General features: G+C 37.6%; 1 long non-coding RNA gene across 1 annotated transcript in view; it reads left to right on the plus strand.

The window, feature by feature from the left end:
- LOC116421231 overlaps positions 1-26,530 on the plus strand; it is a 142,862-nt gene extending 116,332 nt beyond the window's left edge. Inside the window, exon 3 of the long non-coding RNA XR_004231530.1 lies at positions 26,069-26,530. This is a non-coding gene — a long non-coding RNA (uncharacterized LOC116421231). The remainder of the gene's footprint in view (positions 1-26,068) is intronic.
- The last annotated feature ends 636 nt before the right edge of the window (positions 26,531-27,166 follow it).

Below are 27,166 nucleotides of genomic sequence, written 5' to 3' on the forward strand. Positions count from 1 at the left end.
TTTGGATTTGTTATCCCTTAAGCCTTGCTATTTTTTAAAGACAAATTGCCATGTTACTATACCTATCCCATTTGGGATTCACCAAGTTTTATTCCAGATAAGAGTCAGTCATAGTTCAGTCTGCTAAAATAAATTTGCATAAGGATCCTATGACCCAACTTATTATACTGCTCTTCCTGCTTTGTATCCTATGATGAATGGACGTACAGACTATTCATGCCTTTATCTCAACTCTGCATAATGAAAAAGAAATATTTCCTATTTCAGGTCAAGAACAGATCATAGGAATATTGATTTGGAATTATGAAGGATCTCAGAAGCCTCTGAATCCAGCCTTTGAGGCCCAGAGATTTAAATGTTTTTCCTCAGATCTGAGGAATCTCTCAATCAGATCTGAATCCAAATCTTCTCATTCCAGGGTCATGAAGAAAATAAAATATTATTTGAATCCAAATCTTCCTGAAGGTCCAGTTGATAGAAGGGTGGTTTTAAAAGTCAGGAAGCATGATCTCAGGTACTATTTTCCCTGTGATACATGGGATGAATTATTTAACCTTACTCAACAATAGAAAATGGCCATATTTGTCCTCATCTGAGAAATGGAAACAATAATAATACCTATCTAACAGGATCAAATGAGATAATTCATATAAAGCCATTTTCAGAACTTAGAAGCCTAAATAAATGCCTCAGTTTCTAGGAAGATGATAGAGACCTGTGAATAACTATAGTCTATAAATCAGTCCTGAATCCACCTAGCTATACTCTCTGCCTTGTTCAGAAAGATAGTATAACCACTACCTTATTTTTTAATCATTTATTTTTCTCAATACTATTATATTTTTTTCTATATACATATACATTTAGTTTTCAATATTCATTTTTGTGAGACTTTGTATTCTAAGTTTTTTTCCCTCCCTCCTACACCTCCCCACCCTGACAGCAAACAATCTGATATAGTTTAAATATGTGCAGTCCTTTCAGACATATTTCCATATTTCTCATGTTGTACAAGAAAAATCATATCAAAAGAGAGAAAAACCATGAGAAAGAAAAAGCAACAAACAAACAAACAAACAAAAAGGTGCAAATACTATGCTTTTATTCACATTCAGTCTCCATAATTTTCTCTCTGGATGCAGATAGTATTTTCCATCCCAAGTCTAATGAAATTGCCTTGAATCACCACATTGCTGAGAAAAGCTAAGTCCATCACATTTGATCATCCCATAATCTTGCTGATACTGTGCACGATGTTCTTCTGGTTCTTTTCACTTCACTCAGCATCTATTCATGTTTATTTAACCATTTATTAAGCTCCTATTATGTGCCTGGCACAGTGTTAAGTGCTTTTCAAATATTTTCTCATGGTGTAAAAGACTGTCAGATTCAGTATGATGGGAACCTTGGCTCCTAAAAATCTCTTTTCTACTAAAACATCCTATGGGGTCTATTCTCTCTTTAGATTCATCATATCTATTGTCTAGACTGTATCAATAATGGGATTTCAGCACATGGCAACTTTGCCCCTTGTCTCCCATCTGATGATGTGGCTACTTTTCATTATTGAGCAGCTGCAGCTTCTTCCTCCTTTATCGACAGCCATCTATAGAGGGTCAGGTGCGGTGGCTCGGCCCAGGCTGACCCCTAGTTAATGTGCACTGAGGTGTAATCACATCAACTCAGGGGGGAGTTGGGAGAATTGCATTAGCTCCCTGCATGAAATGACATTTGCCAATAATTTATGTGATGGCCCTGCAATTAGTCTAAAGAGCTTTTTTTTTCTCCCATTATTTTCATCTTTTTTTTAAGGCACTGAAGTTATGAGCCACATTTATTGTTTTTGCATAACAAATATCATTCCGTCTATTTCCTGTCTTCTGAGGTGAAGGACATAGAATCGGAGAGTGGGAGAGCTGGAAGAGACATCAGAGAGTTCATCCAAAATCCCCATCCTATTCAGGAGGAAGCCAAGTCTCAGAGACTGGCGATCACACTCAGGATCCCACAAAAGAACAAAGAGGTGATAGCTCTGCTGACCTCTGCTGCCCTACTCCCATCATCTTGGAATATTGCCCTCACTTCTGGGAGCCCCATTTGAGTTTATAGCTTTAACCTGGAGAGCATCCCATGGAGGGAAGTAAGAATAGTAATGGGCCTGGGGGTCCCACTATATGAGGATTAGTTGAAGGCATGGAAAGGCAGGGTTAGCATGAAATAATAATTTAAGAAAAAGAATGAAAGGAAGACATAATAAATCTCTTCAAGTAATGAGAGCTATTTTAGATAATGGAAGAAAAGAGAGCAAAGATGGCGTTTTACCTTTATTTTGCTTGTTCTATAGGTTAGAATTAGGAATAATGGGTGGAAGAGATGACTATGCAGATTAAGGCTCAAAGGCCAAGTCTAACAACAGGAGCTGTCCAGGAAGGAAACAGGTTGATTTATAGAGAGTGACTTCCCTACATTTGAAATCTCCAATATAAATCTCCTGCAGCTAGGTGGAACAGTGGATAAAATACCTGGATGAGTGAACAAGACCCGAGTTCAAATCTGACATGTGATCCTGGACAAGTTAACCTTGATTATCTCAGTTTCCTCATCTATTAAATGAGCTGGAGAAGGAATAGCAAACCTCTCCTGTATCTTTTCCAAGAAAACCCCCAATAGGATCATGAAGAGCCAGACGTGACTGAACAACAGCAATAATCCAAAACTCAGCATATCCCCAACTGATCTCACTGAGATTCCTCTAATGAATTGCCCTATTTCTTCCAAGTTTTTCCCCACATTTCCAGTCATCCTGGCTTATAACTTCAGGATCATATTAAACTACTCAATCTCTCTCACAGAGCAAAATTTTTGCTAAGGGAAGGGAATTAGCATTTCACAGTTGAGGAAACTGAGGAAAATCAAGGTAAAATGAATTAGGCAGGTTCACAAAGCTAGTGTGACCTACATCTTATTGATTCTTCATCCACCAACCTAGGCAGGTTATGATAAAGTGTTGAAATTGAAATTGCAAAGATGTGAGTCAAAGCTGCCCTCAGGTATTCTCCAGTTGCATAAGCATGGCCAAGTCACTTAATTTCTTGAGGTCTCAGATTTTTTTATAAATAAATTATGCATGATAATAGCCCCTACCATCACAGGGTATGAAGACCAAATGAGGCAATGTTTGAAAAGAGCTTTGGAAACCTTAATGTGCTACATAAGTTCTAGCTATATTATTTTATACAATCTTTAATATCTGATGCAGATATTCCTCCCCTCACACACAACTACACTCACTAGTATCTCTTAAATTCCATCCCCTCTTTTTGGCACTATTTCAATTTCACTGCTTCAAGCATTTTCCCATTAAAGGCTATCTCCCATACAGAAGCCAAAGTGATTTTTCCTAAAACACAGTTCTGACAATTATACTACCCTGCTCAATAAACTCTAGGGGCTCCCTTTTACCTTTAAGATCAAATATAAAATCCTTTGGTATCCAAAGCCTTTCATAATTTGGTCCCTTTCTACCTTTGCAGGTTTCTTACAGTTTACTCGTTTTTCATGATTTCTGAGTGAGGTTGCAACTACAGCTTGATCTGAGTTTTCTGTCACCAAAGGTTTTTTTTGGCCTTTTTCCTATTTCCAAACCTATTGTCCAAAGAGAGGCAATTCAAAGTGTGTTTAAAATAAGGATCTGTGGTTCTAAACCAATTATCTTTTGATATTTCAAAGTAATTCAATCTCAAGCAAAGTGTTACAGAATTTTAATCCTACTCGGGAATTACAGAAATCTCCAATGGGGTCTCTCAAAGGAGGGCGAGCTTTCCTGGCCCTATTCCAAACAAATCAGCAGGTACTTAAAGCACACAGGCAGGAGAGGTATTTTAGCAAACACCATTTCTCATGGGGCTAGAGGTCTTATTTGGATATTTTTGAGTATATTAGTGTCCCTGAATTTTTGAAGACCAGGCCAGAGAAATGTAAGCCATGATTGGTCCTAGAAAATCAGAAATGGCTTTGAATAGAGAGCAGCCTGTTTGTTGTCTGTCAATCAGCCCGGTCACATCACTAAATATAGTATGATGTGTCCTCAATCATGGTACAATATGACCTTAAGGTAAGACACTTCACTTGTCTGGATTTTGGCCTCCCCCCGGCAACTCTCCAAGACTGTATGTTACAGGGGACTTAATGATCACCACAGCAGAAGTGAATGATACCAATGAAACAAATATTTCATTGATGAGCAGGCCCTTTCTCCCATCCCCCTAAAGAAAGATTGTGTTAGCTCTTTTAGCTGACATTTCACACTGTGGTTTTCATTGAATCTGTAGTAATCACCAAGTCTCAGAATTAAAAGAAACTTCAGAGGTCAAATAGCCCGATATGATACTACCCAACAAGTTCAAGTTTTGCTTAAAAATCATCAATGATGCTTTTCCTACCTCCTGAATCAACTCATTCCCCTATTGTATACCTTTAATGATTAGTGAAATTTTCCTTATATTGAGGCTATGTTTATCTTCCATACAGAAGCCAAAGTGATTTTTCCTAAAACACCATTCTGACTATTCTACTACCCCTGCTCAATAAACTCTAGGGGCTCCCTTTTACCTTTAAGATTAAAGAAAAGATTTCCTTTCTTTGAAGTTCCCATCCATTCTTCCTAGATTTGCCATTTGGAGCTAAATCTAGGAAGTCTACTTTTTCTTCTAAGTGACAGCTTTTCAAATAATTGAAAATAGCCTTAATCTCCACTTCCCACCCCAATCCTAAATCTTTTCTTCTCCAGATCCTATTTTAAGTAATTTCCCTGTGATATGGAATCATTAAGCCTCATAGGACACTGTGATATAGTGAACAGAGGTTAGACTTGGAATCAGAAAGAAATCATCTCTCTTGATTCTCCTGGGTTCAAATAATGCCTCAGAAATTTATTATTTATGTGACTCCAAAAAAGATATTTATTGAGATTGTAAAAAGGGAAACGTACCTACCTGCACAAAAGTATTTATAGCAGTTCTTTTTGTGCTGATAACGAATCAGAAAATTCCCCAACAGCTGAGGAATGGCTAAACAAGTGGCATATGACTGTAATGGAAGGCTACTGGATAATAAGAAATGACAGCAAGAGGATTTCAGAAATAAAACAAAACGAAAATGAAAACAGAAAAACTTACATCATCTGATGCAAAGTGACAAGAGCACAACCAGGAGAACTTTGTATATAGTAACAGCAATAGTGTGTGATGGTGAGCTATGAATAACTTAGCTCTTCTTAGTAACATAAATGATTCATGACAATTCCAAAGGGCTCATGATACTATCCACATCCAGGGAAAGTCTGAATGATGGAGTCTGAATGCAGATTGAAGCATCTGTTTGCACTTTACTTTGTGTGTGTGTGTGTGTGTGTGTGTGTGTGTGTATGCATGTTTCCTTTTAATCTATTTCTTCTCTCATAGCATGATTAATCTGGTGATATGTTTTATATGATTGCACAAATATAGCCTTTTTAGGGAGGGGGGAGGAGAGGGAGGAAGGGAAAAAAGTTAGCACTGATTTTTTTTGAAAAGTGAATATTAATCATGCAAAGTGAAATGAGCAGAACCAGGGGATCATTGTACATGGCAATATCAATAGTATACAATGATCAATTCTGATGAATGTGACTCTTTCCACCAAGGAGATAATTGAGACCAGTTCCAAAGGTTTTGTGATGAAGAGAGCCATCTACACCCAAAGAGAAGACTGTGGGATCTGAATGTGGATCGTAACATAACATTCTCACTCTTTTTGTTGTTATATGTTTGCATTTTGTTTTGTTTTGTTTTGTTTTACTCATTTTCCTTCCTTTTGATCTGATTTTTCTTATGCAACAAGAGAATTGTATAAATATATTTACACATATTAAATTTAACATATATTTTAACATGTATAACATATATTGGATTGCTTGCCATCTAAGGGAGGAGGTGGGGGAAGGAAGGGGAAAATCTGAAACACAAGACTATGCAAGGGTCAACATTGAAAAATTATCCATATATATGTTTTGAAAATAAAAAGCTTTTAAAAAAAGAAAAATGAATGTTAAAAATTGCCTTTAAGTATAATTGGAAAAATACTATTTTAAAAAAGAAGGTAGCAAAAAAGAGTAAAGAAAGGCACGTCTCTTTGTTCCTTAATTTTCTCAACTGAAAAGGAGGTTTTAAGCTTCCTTTTAAGATCTAAATCCACGAATCTATTATCTTTTACTGTATTGGTTGCCCTTTTCTGAGTATTATGAATGTCCTTTAATCATTGCATTGTTTATTTGTTGTTCTTCCTTTGTTTTCAGAGAGGACCAATGACATTATAGGGTGATACCTTGGCTTGCTGTAGCAAACATCTTACTCCAGCTGAGGTTTCAAGGAAACTGTTAGCTTGAAGTAAAATTCTAGGGGGAGAAAATGTCTCTGAGTTGAAAGTTTTTTTTTTTCTCAAATCTCTCCCCTCAAGTCTCTCTCCACTACAATCCATCCTCTACACAGCTATCAAATTGATCTTCTAAAAGCACATATCAACTCCTGCCTCAATATACTCTAGTAGATCCTTATCACCTCCTAAATAAAATATAAGATGCTCTTTTTTCATTGAGAGGTTTTTTTGTTTTTTTGTTTTTTTTAATGTGAATCCTTCCTACCTTTCGAAGCTTCATATATCTTGTTCCTCACCCCATACTCTTCCATCCAGTGACACTGGCTTCTTAGCTGTTCTATGAACAGCTCTTGACATTTTCTTTGCTTTCTCTCATGCCTGGTATATTCTTTCTCCTCTTCTCCAGCTCCTGATTTTCCTGGATTTCATCAAACCCCAGATAAAATTTCATCTTCCCCAAGAAGCCTGTTTCAACTACAATAAATACTAAGGCCTTTCATCTGTTGATTATCTCCAAATTATCCATTTCAAACAGCTTGTTTGTTTATACATAATTGTTTGCATGTTGTTTCTCTCATTAAACTGTGACCTCAATATCAGGGATCATTTTTTTTAGTATTCCCAGAACTTATCACAGTGCTGGCTCATAATAGCTTCTTAATAAATGCTTTTGAATGAACTAATTTATAATTATATCATTGGAATCCTGATCAGTTGTGTTTTTTTTAACTTACAATACTAACCATAAAAGCCCTTGTCACCATTTTAGGGGAAATTTAAGGCAACCTCACTATTGCCTTGAACTGGTTCAATATTCCCTTGGCATATATTTCCATGCCCCTACTTGAACTTTAAGTTTTGTTCTTCAGGCCATGGGGGCTGAGACATAAGATGTAAGCTATATTTAGCAGAATTATTTCAGCTAAAGATTCATCAATATCAGGGTCATATTTTACTGTGGAAAAGCGAGAAACCAGCACATCTCTCATCTTTTAAAAGAGGGACAATGTCCAGGTGTCCTGAAGTGAACCCTGGAGCTCTCCTTGGTGACATCAATTTCTTAATGTGTGATCAAACTGGGGAGAAAATGGATGCTTCCTTAGGAGAAGGACTAATCCTGGAAAGATGATTAAATAATCTTGAAGTACTCTTTCAACTATAAATCCTACACCACTTAATCTTTGGTTCTAAAATCTTCTCCATTCCCCCCTATATCCATGTTTTTCTTCTCTTTTCCCTTTCCTTCCACTGCTCTTTTATCCTTTCTCTCTGCTCCTTTTCCATATTTTTATTTTTCCTTCCCTTCTCCACTTTTCTATTCCTTTCCTTCCAATCCTAGACACTCCTTTTGTAATTTCTTCATTATTTTAGAGTCATAGAAAGTCAGTCAGCAGGGTTCTTAGAAATCATCTTCCCTGATTCCCCCAGAATTTCTTGTGATCTTGCTCCTAGGGAATTATTATTTGCTTTATACACCTTCTATTGAGCTATTTGTGCTTCTAAGCAGTGGATTCTAAGATCCTTGAGGGCAGGAAGTCTTTTGCTTATTATTTTGTCTAATACAATGTCTGGCACATAGAAGGAACTTAATCCAAACACCTCATGAAGTTTAGAAAAAAACGAGCTATTTGCCCAAAGTCACACAGTTCATTAAGTGACAGAGTTAGTGTTATCATTTAAGTCTGACTATGTAACACTGTGACTTTTCTTTTCCATCATATTCTATGCCTTTTCACATTTGGTTTTCCCTCCCCCTGTGACTTCTGCTTATCAGTGGCTCCCATGGGTGTACAGGACCATTTCTGAAAATCCTTGAGTTCAGTTTGGATACGAGGAAGATGCAAGGTTTCTTCCCACCGAGACAAGTCCTTGCACTCTTTCCCAGATGTGAAGCAAGGAAAGGAACACATTCATATATTGTGACTGCCAGTACTGGGAAAGTACGGGGACCAGTCAAAATAATGATATGAAACATGAACAAGAAAATATGCTATCTTTGCATTGCTCTTTTTCCCATATGAAAGAGCAAGTTTTCTCTGTGATATAAGGACCTTAACTTGCTTGAATAAACGAGTCAAATCTAGTACTACAACTTGTCTCACCTTTTTCTTTGTGCTACTTGTTTTTCCTCACCATTTTACTCCATATCCCACACCAGTTCCTGGCACATGGGCCATACCAAACTATAGTATAGACACTTGGTATGAAAATGGTGATAATCCAATATTGCTCAGTGATAATTGAAAGAAAGGAAGTAATTATTTTTTTTCAAAATGGCCTTTCCAGCTTACAAAGACCATATATGAAAGTATTACTCATGTGGATTCCCATAAGTTAGAACCTGCTGTGATGTTATAGCAGAATGAGATGAAAGAAAACCTTTTCTAAGAAAATAGGCCCCAGATTAATAACTTGTGATAACAGAAGTCCTGAATTTGGGAGTGGGAAGTGATAATGGTTTCCATGGGGAGGAAGTATCTAGCTTTGGGAGGAAGGATGACCTTTCGTATGTTGGTTTTAGGAGTTAAAGCTCCATTCCTTCTGTGCTAGCTGCAGTTCTGGTTTGACACGTAGCAGAGGGGATTTACAAGCTGGAGGTCATAGTCACTCCTGTCCTTTTAAAGTCAAATTTGATGACTATATGAATTTCTGATTTTTTAAAGTCATCTAACAATGCTCATAGAGTTACCTGAGTTGTAGGATTTATACAAGGAGTTTCTCTTGTAAAATAGGACCATTTAAATAGTATTTACAATATCTATTCATCATTTTTGACTTTCCTTCTCAGGAAAAGTATAATGCTACAGCCTCTTTTTTTAATGGAAAACATCAATGTTTTATACTCCCTAGGGGTCACTAAGCTTCCAGTGTGCTCTCCCATCTCCCTCCATATTGGTTTACTGCCTAGGAGTTATTTTTAGATCGCCTGAAACTCCTCTGTTGTAACAGTTCTGAGGTGGTTCCATGAAGGGGGATCAACTTCTATATTTATTTTGAAGCTGTATTTATATAGAAGCTCTATTTAGCAGACATCATTTCAGCATGGTCCATCAACTCGTATCCCCAGAACTTAGCACAGTGCTAAGGACCATTAACTTCAGCTTCACTTTAGAAAGCGGGGGCTCTCATAAAACAAGAACACAAAAGGAGACACAAATACCTGCTGGGTCACTTAGTGGCCAGTAAGTATCAATAGGAAGTCAAACGATACTGTAAAAGACCCATGAATCATGCTTATACATTAGAATGCCAAGGTTCAGATAGTATCTTTGCAAATTAGTGTCTGGGTTACTTTGTATGTCATTCAACCTGGCTGAATAATGAAGGGGGTTTGGCTGGTTGGACTGGATTATCTTTAATGCCCTATCTCGGAAGCTTTGTCTATATGACCTATAGTACAGTCTTTTAATCTCAGGCAAGCCATTGAGATTTTCTGGGTCTTTATTTCCTCAACTGTAAAAATGGTTGTTAATGTTAGTATCGGGGCTAATGAGTACTTCCAATTGTGTCTGACTTGGTGACGCCATTTGGGTTTTTCTCAGTAATAACTTGACATTTCCTTCACTAGCTCATTTTAGAGATGAGGAAACTGAGGCAAACAAGGTTAAGGGATTTGCTTATGGTCACATGGGTAGTGAGTATCTGATGCTGAATTTGAACTCAGGAAGATGAATATTTTTTATTCCAAGTCCAGTGCTCTATGAACTGGGCCATCTAGCTGCCCCGCTCCCTTGTAAAATGAAGGGGCCTGGAGCTATAAATCTATGATGCTATACTCTATCTGTTTTACCTTAGACAAGTAACTTTACCTTCATGGTCCCAATGTCTTCTGTGAGTCGCCAGAGAGCCTTTAAGGTAGGTTTCATTTCTCAAACTATGATCCTATAGTCTGTGTGACCTTGGCAAAGAACTGATTTTTTTTTTGGCTTCAGACACCTCCCCTAGAAAGTGAAGGGGTTTTTACCAAATAACCATGGAGTTTCCTTTCAGCTTTAAAATGTGACTTTATTTTTTTTTTAAGTTACCACTCAGATCTCTGATTTTTAATCTCTTTACCTCTCAGAGTCTTGCTCTCTTCATCTGCAAAATGGGGATGTTGATATTGGTACTCTTTACCTCCTAAAGTTGGTATGAGGAAGTATTTTGGAAACTTCAAATTGTTTTACAAATACAAGTAGTACCAGTCTAACTTTATCCAACAGGCATTTATTAAGCAATTATTATATGCAAACACTTTAGAAAGTATTGAGGATATAGGAAGGGATCTATGAATTGAAGGGTTCTAGGGATTTCCTAAGGAGAAGACTCACTCTTTTAATGTAGATTCACACTTTCTTCTTAATTTAAAGGCTTAGGAAATTCCCTGGGACACTTAGAGATCATGTGACTTCTCCAGGGTCCTAGTAAAGGAACTCTGATGCTCCCTTCTTTTTCCATATTTCATGATGAATCTATAGGTGAGAGGAAGAGAATATAAAAAGGGGATGGTCCTGCCTTCAAAGAGATTTCATTCCATACAAGGAAGCAACATTTAAATGAATAATGTCATAACTTGGTAACCAGAGGAGATTGTTGTTTATCCTTCATTCTTCCTTTTTTTTTCTGAGACAATTGGGGTTAAATGACTTGCTCAGGGTCACACATCCAGGAAGAGTTAAGTGTCTGAGACCAGATTTGAACTCGGGTCCTCCTGACTTCAGGGCTGGTGCTCTAGTCATTACACTAACTAGCTGCCCCTGCTTGTCCTTCATTCTTGAAGAGATCAGTGACATCCCAAGGGTGATACCTTGACCTGGGTGTAAGTTGTACTTAAGTGAGGCAGAGCTGCACAAATTCATCAGCTTCCTATCACCTCCAGATTTAGAGATGGGGAAAGGGACACTAACAACTGCAGAGGATGATAGCCTTCTCATAGGATGGGCCATAATCAGAGGATCATAGACTTAGACCCAGATGGAAGTTTAGCATCCATCTAGCCTAATTCCTTCTCTTTACAGATAATGAAACTCAGAGATGGGAAATAATTTTGTAAGTGCTAGTGAGTGTCTCAAAAGAACTGAGTGGCCCTGTCCATGTCACCACACTGTCCTTCTAAGCCAAGGCTTGCTGGATTTTCTCCCACTTTAGCAAAAATTTCCTTTATCAGAAATTTCCCTGAATATTGAAGATGAAAATTCCTTGAGGTCAGAGGCTCTTTCACTTTTTCAATGACTAACAGTGGTGGGCACATAGTAGGTGCTCAATAAATGCTTGGTGAATTGAATGTCTGTTTACAAAGTCAACGGTAGATTTTCTGTTCCATTGATAGTAGAAATAATGATTTCTCTTTGAGAGAAAATTATTTCCTTTTGGCCACTCAATTTAATGTTAGGAGTAACACATGGTTTGTCAAGTATTTCAAAGTGTCCAACACTTTGAGGTCCTTGCCAAGACTCTAATTTTGTCCTCGTTAAATACTTTTTGTTTCTTTCTCTCTTTGTTGCCTTTTATGCTTCTTTCCCTCCAGGCTGACCATCTGTCTCCCTACCTGTACTTCTCAAGAGCAGGAGGCTGAATGAGAAAGTGGGAGCAAGATATAGCATATAGCACATGTCCCTCCATCCAGGCAGTTCATGGAAGTCATCTTTGATCATCAAGGGCGAGGAGTTCAGGATCTGGGATGTCTTGTGCCAAACAACCAGCATCTTGTGAGCCTGAAGGGCTATAAACTCAGCTGGGCAGAGCAGGACAATAATGAGGTCAAGGATGTTAGTTCAACTCCAATTGAGGCTGGGTACTTTGCTACAGAAAGAAATGTTATTCCTTGGTAAGAATTTCAGAGGTCACATGCCTTATTCTGGTTGGACTACCTCAAAAATGGTTATAAGGGAACATGGTGACAAAGTTTAGGGACTCATTTATTAGCATAGGCAAGTCACAAGTCTCTGGGCTTTTATTAGTCTACCTTATCTCCCCACATCGCACCTTATGGACTGGCCCTGTACCTGGAAGGCTCTGCTTCCTCATCGCTGCCTCTTAGAACCCCTGACTTCCTTCAAGATTCAGCTCAATATCTTAGCCATATTAGTACTGTATTAGGTTATGTGCATGTATACAAGTGAATATTTGTATCTATTAAACATATAAATGAATAAATATAAATATATAAATAAATATATGATATATAAATAAATGATATAAATTATATATAAATATGTACATATAAAATATGTATCTATAAATATATAAAATATAAATGAATGAATAAATAAATAAATATTCACCCACATATACACACACAAATATACACCCATATTTAAATATAACCTGCTTGAGGCAGATTGGGGGGAAGAAAGGGGAAAAAGAATAAAGTAAAAATCTATACACCAGAAAACAAAAGAAACTTACAAAGGAGGAAAAAAAAAAAAAAAAAGATGGCCAGTTCTGAATACAATGTCTTGTGTTTATTATATAGCCTTTCTTGAAATGAAAATTTATTGTTACATATTTTGAATCCTCTCTTATGTTCTGCTAGGCACCTGACAATGTTTTGTCTTTCTTCTTTTTCTATTTTGTATTGAAACTTTAAATAAATAAACACATTTAAAAAAAAAGATTCAGCTAAAATGATACCTTCTTTAAGAAGTCTTTCCTCATCATTCTGATTTCTAGTGTTTTCACCTCTAAGATCAATATGTATTTATTATGTATATATCTCTGCAGAAATCTAAATGCCTTTAGTGGTTGGAATACTAGACAAAGCTATAGGAAGACATTTACTAACAATGAACCCTGGACAAGTAACTTAATTTCTCGTAGACTAAGTTTCTTCATATGTAAAATGGGAATAATAGGACCACCAAATAATAGAGTGATTGAGAAGATCAAATGATATGTGTAAAATGCTTTGTAAACCTTAAAGAGCTATATAAATGCTACTAGTAGTAATGGGAGTAATAGGAATTATGATGACAATAGGAGTAGGAGGAGAAGAAGGAAAAGGAGAAAGAGAAGAAGGAGGAAGAGGAAAAGAAGGAGGAAAAAGAGGAAAAGAAAGAGGAGGAAGAGGAGGAGAAAGAAGAGAATGAGGAGGAGAAGGAGGAGTCCATGAGGAGAAGAAGGAGGAGGATAAAGAGGAAGAGAAGGAAGAGGAGAAAGAAGAAGAGAAGAATGAACAGGAGGAGGAGAAAGAAGAAGAAGAAGAAGAGGAAGAAGGAAGAAGAAGAAGAAGAAAAAGGAAAATAAGAAGAAGAGGAGGAAAAGGAGGAGGAGGAGGGAAAAGAGGAAAAGGAGATGGGGCAGAAAATTCCATCCGTGCCAACACAAGGCATCTTCAACCTCTGGCTATCCCTTCTATCCCCAACCTCATTGTGAAGAAGAAAACCTTTCCCTTTAACCTCAGGCCTTTCATCTCCTGTTGTAACTGTCCCTTGAGGAAGAGAAAGAGGAAAGTCCGTGGGAGGAGCAGTGTCTCCATCGCCCACTGCAGTTTCCTGCTCAATCTCCAGCCTTTGAAAGGAAGATGAGGAGGAATGGAGTAGTAACCAGGAGGAGGTTACTATTCCTGTCTGATCATTTGACCAAGCACATTTTGCTTGATTTTTTTTTTCTGAATGAATGTTTTTTCATTGATTAATAATAATTTTACATATGTCAATTTATGCATATGTTTTCTCCACCATTAGACCCTAAGATCTTCAAAGTTAGGGGCACATAGTAGGTACTTAAGAAATAATTATTAATTGGTTGCTTGTTTTTGCCTTTCTTTTGTGTTGCTCACTCCGAAGTCACTTCTTCAAGTTGTTCTCACACTGGCAGGACCAGTTTACGGAGGACAGCTGAGTTCTAGGACTAACGTTGAGACTCTGGGGTTCTAGCATGTTGGCTCCTGAATCCTACTTGTCTGCTCCCCATCATGAATCAATCATCATGAGTTTTTGACTCAGAAAGGACGTTCACTAAGAGGAGAGTACAGGAAGAACAGCTGGTTCAAATTCCTCCACGAACCTGGGGTACACTCTGCCAAAAATATATGGAGTTCATGTGGAGGATAGGCTTTAATGTAAGACCCAATGGCAGTGAAGCCCACAAGGGGAATCCTGCCTGCTTCATGGTGTTTCCCTTTGTCGAGTTCTCATGATGTGCTACAGAGCATGGCACTGGGGATAGATTATGGGACTCAGCAGGTCTGGCTCCTTGTAGGAAGTGACGATTTTCTGAAAAATTCCTGAGTTCACAATCTAGGGCCACAGTGGAGAATCCTGTGGCATACTGGGTCCCGGACAGAAGTTTCTACTCACAGCTGTGTGGTGGGGTACATATATAATGTAAGTGCCTACTGTGTGCAAGACACTATATTTCAGAAAATTGTCTGCATCCTTACTAATACGTCTTTTAAAGATTTTCAAACTTTATGTAGGTTACTTCATTTGATCTTCACAAAAACTCTTTGAGGTAAGTGTTATCATTATTCCAGTTTTACAAATTGGGAAATTAATGCCGACCAAGGTTAAATGACTTATATAAGGTCATACTGGTAGCAAATGTTTGAGGTAGGATTTGAACTGGCCTCTTCTAAACTGCCAATCCAATTGCTCTATGCCAGGGCTGCTGCTGCTTCTTCTTCTTCTTCTTCTTCTTCTTCTTCTTCTTCTTTTTTTTTTTGTTGCTTAGGCCATTGGGATTAAGTGACTTGCCCAGGGTCACACAGCCAGGAAGTGTTAAATGTCTGAGGCCAGATTTTAACTCAGTTCCTACTGACTTCAGGGCCGGTACTTTATCTATTGTCCCACCTATCTGCTCTATGCCAGGGCTTCTTAAACTTTCTCCATTCATGAGCCCTTTTTCACTTGAAAAATTTTTATGTAACCCTGGGTATATGAGTATATAAAATACACATACAAATCATATATTTATTGATAATAAGACATAATTTTGTGACCCCCACATTCTATATGGTGTCATGACTCCTAGTTTAAGAAGCTTTGCTCTATGCCATCTTTTTCCCCCCTGCCTTTTTCATTTGATTAGAATAGATCTGTATTTCAGTTTGTTTGGATGCTTCCTGGTAAATGGGGTCAAGCTCTCCCGGGTGATCCCAGGAAGGGTGAAGAGAACATGACAAAGGGGTTTTTATTTCAGATCTGATGTCTCCTCCTTCCTCCCCCACTAGGAGTAATCTCTGAATTCCCTGTTCCAATTAAAAGGGGGTCTTTAGGCCCTATGATTTCCATTTGCATTTTGCCGCATTGGAAGCCCTTCCATCCCATATAATTTTCCCCCCTCCCCCAGAATTTTACATAACACCCTCTGCCTGGATACAGTTTATGTCTCCTGCTGAACACTCAGAATAATCAAGTGGGAGGCCAGCCTGGATCAGTGAGCAGCTCTTAAAATGCACAGGCAGTGACATAAACACCAGATAATTAGTGCTCACAGCAAGGGACATGGAAATGAATTAAAGTGGGTATTTCCTTCATTCCCTGAAATCACTGACATGGATGGCTACCGACTTGGATCTGCTGTGAGCTTTCTTATAATGGGATTACAGATTCCTGGAAGGGCCTTCATAGCATCCAATCCCTTTTCCCCTCTTTTTCAGCAACTTGTACCCTGGACAGCAGGTCTGAGATTTGGCCTTTAAACTTGTATTTGGATATGTGAAACAACAGAGAGCTCAGCACTTTATTAGGCTATATATACCATGACTATACTACCCTAATTATAAGAGAGTTAATCTTTAGAGTGAGACAAAAAAAATCTGTCTTCTTATAATATCTGTAATGTAGATTTAAAGATGAAAGGGAACTTAGATGTCATTGAGTCAACCCAATTCATTTTAAGGATATGCAAGTTGAGATGCAGAGGGGTGAAGACTCTTGCCTTTCCACATAGGGAAGTATCAGACATAGGATTTGAACTCAGGACCTCAGCTTCCAGACCCAGTATGCATTCCACTAACCATGTTTCCTTTGACTAATCCTATTCTATGCCATGAGGTTATTTAGAGTATATCTATTTCCTCTGACATTTGGAAACTCTTCAAACTTTCTCCAAGCTTTCTCTTCTGCAGGACAAGGAGTGAGAATTGGAAGGAGGGAGCCTTGACTTTGATTTGGGCTGATGATACTTACAAGTTCTTAGAGTATGGAGAAATCACTTCTCTGAGACTTTGGTTCCCATAGTCATCCACTGGAAGGACATCAGCTTTCAAGCACTGTCGTCCCATGTGTTGTTGCTTCTAGGGTAGGCAGCATGGTACAGTCTGAGTCAGAAGACCTAGGTTCAGTGTTGCTGTGACACATATTGGCTGTATGATTCCAGGGAAGTCCCTTAAATTCAGTACCTAGACAATGCTGTAAAACTGTATTTTGTATGACCAACACCTAATATACTACACCACGATACATTTGGAATGGGGTCATGATTTTGACATAAAGGGTGATACTATGAGCAAAGTAAGGGAACAAGGGATAGTCTGCTTCTCAGAGCTGTGGAGAAGGAAGGAATTTATGACTAACAAAGAACTAGAGCATATTATGAAATGCAAAGATTGTAATAAATTTAAAAGTTTTTGTACAAATAAAATCAATGTAGCCAAGATTAGAAGGGAAGCAGAAAATCAAGGAAAAGTTTTTACATCCAATATATCTGATAAAGACCTCATTTTTAAAATATGTAGAGAATTGACTCAAATTTGTAAGAGGATAAGCCATTTGGAGCAGCTAGGTAGTGCAGTGGATAGAACACCAGCCCCGATGTCAGGAGGACCTGAGTTCAAATCTGTTCCTGAGATACTTAATACTTCCTAACTGTGACCCTGGGCAAGTCAGTTAATCCCAATTGCCTCAGCAGAAATAAACAAACAAACAAACAAATGAATGAATGAATAAGTGGATAGATAAATAAATAATAAATAAATAGAATATATAAGCCATTCCACAACTGATAAATGGTCAAAGAATATGAACAATTTTCAGATGAAGAAATTAAAGACATTTCTAGTCATGTGATGAAATCCTCTAAATCACTATTGAGAAATGCAAATTAAGACCACTCTGAGGTATCACTTCACACCTCTCAGATTGGCCAAGATGATGGGAAAAGAGAATGATAAAAGGGGATAGAACACTAGTACATTGTTGGTAGAGTTGTGAAATGATCCAAACTTTCTGGAAAGCAATTTGGAAATATGCTCAAAGGTATAAAGTATCAAACTGTGCATACTCTTTGACCCAGCAGTGTCTCTATTTGGTCTGTAATCAAAGAGATCATAAAAATGGTACAAGCACTCACATGTGCAAAAATGTTTGTAGCAGCCCTTTTTTTAGTGGCAAGGAACTGGAAACTGAGTGGATACCCATAAGTTGAGAAAGGGCTGAATAAGTTATGGTATATGAATGTTATGGAATATCATTATTCTATAAGAAATGATGAGCAAGCTAATTTCAGAAAAGCCTAGAAAAACTTACATGAAATGTTAAGTGAAATAAGTAGACCAAGAAAACATTGTATATAACAACAACAAGGTTATGTGATGATCAACTGTAATGGACTTGGCTCTTTTCAACAATAAAGTGATTCAAGACAATTCCAATAGACTTGTGATGGAAAAAACTATCTGCATCTAGGGAGAGAATATGGAGACTGAATATGGGTCACCTCATAGCATTTTCAATTTTGTCATTATTTGGGTACTTGTTTTCTTTTCTTTCTCATTCCCCCCGCCTTTGAACTGATTTTTCTTGTACAGCATGATATATGTGGAAATTTGTTTAGAAGAACTGCACATGTTTAACCTTTAGTGGATTATTTGTTGTCTAGGGGAAGAAGTAGGCGGGGAGGGAGGGAGAAAAAATTGGAACACAAGGTTTTGTTAAGTGTGAATGTTGAAAACGATCTTTGCATATATTTTGAAAAATAAAAAGCTATTATTATTAAAGAAACCCAAAGCTATAATTTGTAGAAAACTATGAAAGTACAAGTCCTTGGCATTACTCAAATGAGAATCCCCCAACATTTGTATGTGTCTACATATGCATTTATGTTTGTATGTTTCCATATATATTTATATAATAAGCATATGTATACACGAGAGAGAGAGAGACATAGAGACAGAGACACAGGTAGAGATAAAGGACATAGAGAGACAGAGACACACACAGAGAGACACTTAATAAATACCTGCTATATGCCAGTCACCATGTTAAGTGTTGGGATAAAAAGAAAGGTAAACTATAATCCCTACATTTGAGGAACTCACAATCTGATGGAGACACATGAAAAGACAATGTACAAATAGTACATATATACAGGATAAGTGGGAAATAATAAACAGAAGGATTTAGAATTAAGAGACATTAATTCTTAGATATAAGAATAAAGTCTCTAGAATTAAGAGACATTGGGAAAGGTACCCTGTAGGAAAGGAAACATAGGATCATGTGGTTTTTCAGGAATCATCACCATTACTTAGTCATGACTCAGTTTGTGAATGTCCCTCTTCACATGTGAGCCCCAGAACTGGACATGTAGCCCCAGACACTTTATAAACAGGCCAGAGTACTATGAGGATATCACCTTCCTTTCTTGTTCCAAATACTACACTTATATTAATGTAGCCTGACATTAATAAACTTACATTAGTCACATTACATTAACAGAATCACATTAGTTTATTACATTAGCAGTTTGGGCAGCCACATTGTTTTGCTAATTCATACTGATCTCATCACACTTCACTGAGAAAATCAAAACTATTGCTCTTAAGTCCCTTTTTCTCCTCTTGTCTGCAGCTAAAAACTTCTTGACATCATTCTCCTTGCTTCCTTTTATTCAAATCTCAAATGAGAAATGACTCTTCTTCTCACCCAGTTCAAACCTTCTACATATATCCTTGATTTAACCCCCCCCCCTTTTCTAATGAATCGTACCTACCACTCCTCTTACTTTTTCAAGTCCTCAGTTTCTGTTATCTGGTTTATTTATTGAATGACTCTACACATCCATCTCTCCTTATCCTTGAAATCCCTTCCTTGACACTACCACTCAAGCCAGCTTCCTAAATTTTCCCTTAAACTTCTGAAAAGACAATCCTGAATTCATGTTGCTTCAATGTCCCCTCTTCTTCCTTGTATCTCAGACTTTAGTCATTTGGATTCTTACTTTATATCTCAATTTTAAAATGTTCTTTCCAAAGTTCCCAATGATGTCTTAATTGCTAAATCTGTTGATCTTTTCTCAATTCTCTTTGACTAAGCTTGGACAACACTTAGGATGATATAAGTTAAAATCCAGGCTCAGTCATTTACTAGTTGTGTGACCTTTTGGCAAATCACTTTGCCTCTGCTTGCCTTAGTTTCCTTATCTGTAAAATGTGGGCAATAATAGCCCCTATCTCCCAGAGCTGTGGTAACAATCACATATAATAATGATAAATGAGTGATAGTACAATACTTGACATACACAAAGCACTGTATACATGTTATAAGTAAAGTCAAAAGACAGTGTCTTCTCTAGGAGGCAAAGATCCTCCTTATGGGAAAGAAAATGCAAACAACTATGTACAGATGAGATAAATGCAGGATAATTTGGAGAGAATCAATGAGAAGTCACTCTTATGAGAGGAAGAGAATCAGAGAAGGTTTCTTGTAGCTGGTAAGACTTTAGCTGAGTCTTGGAAGAAGTTTAGCAAGGAGAGTTCCAGGAATGGAGGATAGCAGTGAAACTTCTGGAGTTGGGAGGGAGGGAGGGAGGGTTTTGTGTGCAATAAACAGAAAGGAGATCATTGTCACTGAATCATAAAGTGTGTGTGTGTGTGTGTGTGTGTGTGAACATGTAAAGAGACTGGAATGGTAGAAAAGGGGAAGGTTATGGAGGTATTTATGTCTACCCAACTGAAATCAGAGAACTGGTTCAAAAAGAAATGATGTTGATAAAATAATAATTACTCTAATCATCACCCTTTCATAAAGAGAGCAATGTGTCTTAGTACAGGGAGTGCTGGATAGCAAATTAAGAAGAAAAATAGAAGATTTAGGATTGTTGGCTTGTCAAAGATTACCTTTTCCAAATCTCCATATTTTAAGGATGAGGAAACCGAGTCTCAGAAAGGTGGGCAAGGTGACTTGACCAAGATGATACAGAAAACAAATAGTATAGTAGGCATTTGAATCCAAATCCTCTCACCTCTAGAAATAACACTCATCTAATCCAATTGTGTTTATTTATAGACTAGGAAACCAAGGCCTGAAGAGATGAAGTGACTTGAGGCAGCAAATAGCAAAATTTAGATCTGAACCAACTTTCTCTGGTTCTCCTCTGATCACAACTGTTTCTTGGACGTCTTACAGAAAGGCAAGCTCTAGAAAGCAGGGGCCTGGGCTGCCCTGGCCATTGCTGAGGCAGCTTGATGATGGAGGAGCCAGTGGTGTGCATCTGTGATTGCTCCTGCTGGGCTTCTCCCCTAGGGCCTCGCACTTCCCCCGGAAAGTCAGGTGGGTACAGACAGATAATAACTCAGGCAGCCGCCTGTAGCGAGAGGGACGATGGAACTGACAGGGTTTTTTAAATAGTGGTTTCAGGACGCTAAAGAAATCAGTCTGAGAGATGAATGCTGGAAATATGCCTACATCTTTCCTATTCAGCAAAAAGAAAACCCTGTCAGACCTGGAGGAGATGAATAGTTTCATTTGGAGAATTGTCTTCTGTCCAGGTGAAGCAGTTTGATTCTTTAAGGAAGGCTACCCTGATAACTCAGCAGATGCATGAATGGTGGGAATGGTATGAGTGCTGAGGCCTTGGAGAGGATTTATGCCCCAAATATGTCTCCCACCACATGGGATGTGGCTGGAGATGCTACTGTTGGTGAGCCCCATGGCAGGGAATAAGAAAGGCTCTGTGGCTACAGAGCTTTATTACATTCATATATATAATTATATATATATATATATATATATATATATAATAAAATATAAAATAAAATTTTAAATTGCTATCTAATCACTACCTGTCACTATTAATGTATTATATATAATAAATAAATAAATATATGATATATATGTATATGTATCTGTATTTATCATCTCTTCATCCCTCTAAAAAGGCATCCATTTAAAATTTAACAAGTTCTGGAGATGCAAAAACAAATGGAAAAATGGGGAAAAATCAGTCCCTGCTTTCAAGAAACTTATATTCTGAGAGGTTGATGTGAAGGAATCGATAAACATAATTTAATAACTAATAATAATTCAAAGAGATAAAACTAAGAACTAGGAGATCAAGTTCATCTCCCTATAGAAAGAAATTATCTGAATGAGCCACGAAAGAAGACAGGGTTTCTAAGACAGAGGGCAAGATGAAGGGGAAAGCCTGCTTTACTCAAATGTCTTGTTATCAATGTCATCTTAGAGCAGGACATTTTGGAAAAGGGTATTTATTTATTTATTTATTTTTGCTGAGTCAATTGGGGTTAAGTGACTTTCCTAGGATCACATAGTTAGGACTTGTTAAGTATCTGAGGTCACATTTGAACTCAGGTCCTCCTGACTTCAGGACCAGTGCTCTATCCACTGCCCCAACTAGTTTATTTGTTATAAAATAATACACATTTCTCTCCTCTCCCTCCAACTCCCTCATACATACAGAAAAAGAAGTGCAAAAAACCAAAATTCTCACAACAGATATTTATAGCCAAGCAAAAGAAAATCCCTCATCATCCATATCCTCAAAATGTATTTTTCATTCTGCATCAGCTCTTGGTCAGAAAGGAGATAAGATACCCCATTATCCATCCTCTGGAATCATGGTTGGTCAACATTTCCCAAAGGCCTTTGCTTTAGCAAAGAATCCAAACCCTCTAAGCGGGTAATCCCCTGCTTTGTTACATTTTAAGCTTTCTTGGATATTCTTTACTCTGCTCAATTTATTTTGAGCTTCCCTGTTATCTGCCAACCACTTTCTCTCAGGGCCCAGGTGGGAGATAGAGTTACTTATGAATATCTAATTCTATGTGGATTCCCTAAAAGATAAATCTTAGTCATGTGCATCCACTGATAACACCATCTTCCTGATGGGGAGCCCACCTGCCTGGTGCACACTGGCAAGTTTATCACCTTGATCTTTTAAAAATGCTTGTAAAATCTTTGCAATCTGATTCAGGATGATGAAGAAAACAGGCAAACTGCATTAGCCCCTCCAGCAGCTGCAGAATAATCAATGAAGCCAAGCCAAAGGAGAGCACAGAGAGCAGATAATTCTGGGGGAAAGTTGCTCTTGCTGAGGTTAGAGGCAGGATTAGAAACAGCTGCCACAGAATATCAGGATCTCCTCAGGAAGCATGGCCGGTACAGCTTGCACTTCATAAGTTATCGTGGTGGTAGGATGTGAAAGTTCAGAGGAGCATGAGAATTTCAAGATCATCTAGTTCCCCCCATCAGTATTTAAGAATGTAAGATCCTTGAGGATAGGTACTTAAAATTTTTTTCTCTTTGTATCACTAGGTCCTAATGCTTAGCATTCACCAAAGTGTTTTAATAGTATTTTTTTTCCAATTACATATAAGGACAAATTTGAACAATTTTTTTATTAAAGCTTTTTATTTTCAAAACCTATGCATGGATAATTGTTCAACCTTGGCCCTTGTAAAACTTTGTGTTCTAAATTTTCTCCTCTTTCGCCCCATGATGTCCCCTAGATGGAAGGAAATTAAAATATATGTTAAATCCAAAATTTGCATTCATTTTATACAATTCTCTAGCTGCACAAGAAAAATCAGATCAAAAAGGGGAAAAATGAGAAAGAAAACACAATGCAAGCAGACGACAAAAAGAGTAAAAATGCTATGTTGTGATCCACAGTCAGTTACCACAGGCCTCTCTCTGAGGGTAGATAGCTCTCTTCATCATAAGATCAATAAAACTGGCCTGAATCACCTCATTGTTGAAGAGCCACATGTATCAGAATCGATCATTATATTATTTTGTACAATCTCTTGGTTCTGCTCATTTCACTCAGCATCAGTTCCTGTCAGTCTCTCCGGGCTTCTCTGAAATCATCCTGCTGATTGTTTCTTACAGAATAATAATATTCCATCACATTCATATACCACAATTTATTCAGCCATTCTCCAACTGAGAATGGGCTGCTACTATAAAAAGGGCTGCCACAAACATTTTTGCACATGTGGGTCCCTTTCCCTCCTTTAAAATCTCTTTGGGATATAAGCCCAGTAGTATCACTGCTGAATCAAAGGATATGCAGAGTTTGATAACTTTTTGAGCATAGTTCTAAATTGCTCTCCAGAATGGCTGGATCCATTCACGATTCCACTAACAATGTGTTAGCATCCCAGTTTTCCCACATCCTTTCCAACATTCCTCATTATCTTTTCCTGTTATCTTAGCCAATCAGAAAGGTATGCAGTGGTATCTGAGTTATCTTAATTTGCATTTTTTGATCAGTAGTGATTTAGAGCACCTTTTCATATGACTAGAAATGCTTTTAATTTCTTCATCTGAAAATTATCTTTAACCTAGTTTTTTAAAAAAAAATTTGAGTTCCAAATTTTCTCTCTCCATCCTTCACCACCTCTGCCCCCAAATAGTAAGCAAATGCAATTAATGCAGTAAGTCTTTAATAAGTACTTTTAAAATAATAGTAATTAACATTCATATAGTAATATAACATTTATGCATAATTACAAATATATATTATAAATTAACATTTATGAAGTTGTTAAAGCATTTTATGTGTATTATTTAATTTGATTCTCACAATAAGGTGAGTGAAGATGGTGCTCTTTCCTGCTATGTGGCAGATGAGAAAACTGAGGATGATGTGAGAAGTATAAGAAATTGGTTTTCTATACATATCGTTAGAACAGGATAAGAGGGAGTAAGTGAAATATCTTAAGATATCTCCATTTACCTGTGTATTAAGAAACTGATTAAATAACTAAGTTCTTGACAAAGGGAATTTAGGGTTAAATCTAACCCAAGTATGGTCAGTGACAAGGCCTAAGACTTTTTGAGGAGATTGTAATCCAACCTAATTTCCATTTGGATGGGGAATCCGACCAATTTTGCTTTTGTGATCCAATCTAATTTCCATTCAGATAGTAATTCTGATCACTTGTAACTAGCCCTGACTGTAAATCTGACCAATCTAAATTTTGAACTGGGGTAAAGAAAAGAGCTATCAAAAAGTTTGTTCCCTTGAAATATCCCATGTGTCTCATCTATCAATACACTCACTTCTCTTGAGAATCACTGAATAAAGAATTCTTCTCTCATTTTAAAGAGCACTGGCTGAAACACCACTCCTGGGCCAGCCTGCAAGTGGGAAAACAGTGGGCAGTGGTAGTTTGTTTTGGGCTTAGTCCCCAATCCTGCTGAATTTCACGGAGTCCTTTGATAATAGTAACAAACAGATGTTGGGTGATTTGTCCAGAATCACTCAGTCAATAAGCATTTGAGGCAGGATTTAAATTGGTCTTCCAAACTACAGGTCCAAAGCTTTATCCCCTGTGCATCTAGCTACCTGCAGAATAGATGGAAAACTGAGGTCCAGGGGAACTACACAGCTAGTATGAGCCAGAGCCTGAATTTGAGGCTCTTTTGAGGCTGTTTTCCTCTGACCCCTAAATCCTTCACCCTTCCATTGCTCCACATTGTCTGGGGAGAAGAACAGGACCTGCATTATTCAGAGTAGATAAAGGATTGAGCTTGGTTGTCAGGTTCCCCTTGAAGGGATAAATCATCAGAGTGCAGCTCTTGGGAATGGATATTTGGACAATAAATGGGATTTATAAATTATGAGATAATCAGCAGGACTAAAACTGACTTCCTGCCTAAACTTCAGACATTTACCTATTTGGATTGAAGGATAATGGGAGCTTTTAAAATTCCTGTTTGTCCTCCCCTATTCTCAGCCCATTTTTTCAATATTAGAGATTAAATTTGCTTTATAAATATGGGAAATAAATAGACCTCATGACTTCTGATATATGTACATATGTCATGGCAGGGCCTTGTTCCTTGTTTAATCTGATTCAAAGAGGATTCTTGTTCAAGTAGAAGTAGACCTTGATGGACCTTTGATCCCTTCTAATTCAGAGACTCTGGCTCACAATATGCACATCCTTAGGGACCTTGGATGTCTGAGGTCATCCTGTCCTACAGTCTCTTTTTATAGATTCTGGAACAGAAGAGGTGAATCAGTCACTGCCCCCAACACCTCTGCTTTCCCCACATATTTGGCAATTCAGGACTCTTGGCTGTTCCTCGAACAAGATAATTTATCTCTTGGCTTCAGGTATTCTCACCAGATGTTGGAGCTCCTCCATGTTCTCTTGCCTCATCTCCACTTCCTGGCTTCTTTGGCTTCATTCAAGCCTGAGCTACAACCCTATCCCATTGGAAACCTTTTCAGATCCCTCTTCCTTCTATTGCCTTTTCTTGATTTTTTTTTCAAATTTTCCCTCTCTAGCATTATCTCATCCCCAGAACTTAGCACAAATTCTGGAACCTAGTAGGTGCCTAATAAATGTTGACTGATCCACCTAATCAATAATGAACAAAAGATAGGAACAGAAGTCTTCCACTAATCTTTTTAGATGTATTCATCATTTCTACCTTAATGAATTTGCCTGACCAAGTTTTCTGGCATGTTTTTATAGGAAGAAGAAGCAGATTGTATTGGTGCTTAAGCTTTGGAGAGTCGAACATTAGAAGCAGAGATGTGCCCTGGCAATGAGCAATGAGATGTGTGCCATAGACGAGATATCTACTTAGAGCTGGTCTGAGAACCAGGAACAAGTGGACATTCTCATTCTTCTACCTGTTCTCCCTCTGCTCATGCTCTTTCTTGATCATCCTTGTTTCAATCTATTTCTCCTTTTTCCTGTTTACAAAGGATTTCCTTGTCACCATATGGTAAGTTTCCAAAGGGGTAAGTATGGTGCAGAGGGAAGGACAGTCTGGCTCTGCTATCCTTTCTTGGGGGATCTTGAACTCATCCCTTCTTCCTGAATTGTAGTTGTTTTTCTGGTCAAAGGACTTTGATTTACATTACCTCCAAGTTTCCATCAAGTTCTAAACCTCAAATGCAAAGTTTAAAGTGCTGAAAGAGAGGCAGCTAATCCAAAGCTCACCTTCTACAATGATGATTTTGAGAAGAATAGGAGTTAAATGACTTGTCTAAGATCATCTAAGTAATGAGCGATAAATGCAAGATGGGAATCCAAATATTCCCTAACTCTGAAGTCAGCACACATTCCACTCTATTCTGCTGCCTTCATGAGGGCCTAGTCTAACTCTTCTGATCTATAGCCTTCCACTAGATCCAGATGGCTCTGGAGGAGAAAATGAGACTGGTGACTTTGCTCAGTTCTCTCTCATTTAAGTCCAACTTGCAGATCATGCTGTCCCCTCCCTGTTGTCATGATTCTTTTTTTTTTTTTCCTTCATCACTCCAAGTTTATTTTTCAGAACAGAATTTAAAAAATTATTATTATATCTTTTTATTTACAAAACATATGTGTGGCTAAATTGTTCAAAACTGACCCTTGCAAAACCTTCTGTTCCAACTTTTCCCCTCCTTCTCCCCATCCCCTCCCCTAGCTGGAAGATAGTCCAATACATGTGAAATATGTTAAAGTATATAGTAAATTTGTATTTATGTATTATGCATGTAAATTATGTTATATATATTATGCAATAATATATATATATATATAAATAATATGTAAATAATATATATTATGTAAATAACATAA

The sequence above is a fragment of the Sarcophilus harrisii genome, chromosome 2, assembly GCF_902635505.1.
Source record: "Sarcophilus harrisii chromosome 2, mSarHar1.11, whole genome shotgun sequence".
Classification (NCBI taxonomy): domain Eukaryota; kingdom Metazoa; phylum Chordata; class Mammalia; order Dasyuromorphia; family Dasyuridae; genus Sarcophilus; species Sarcophilus harrisii.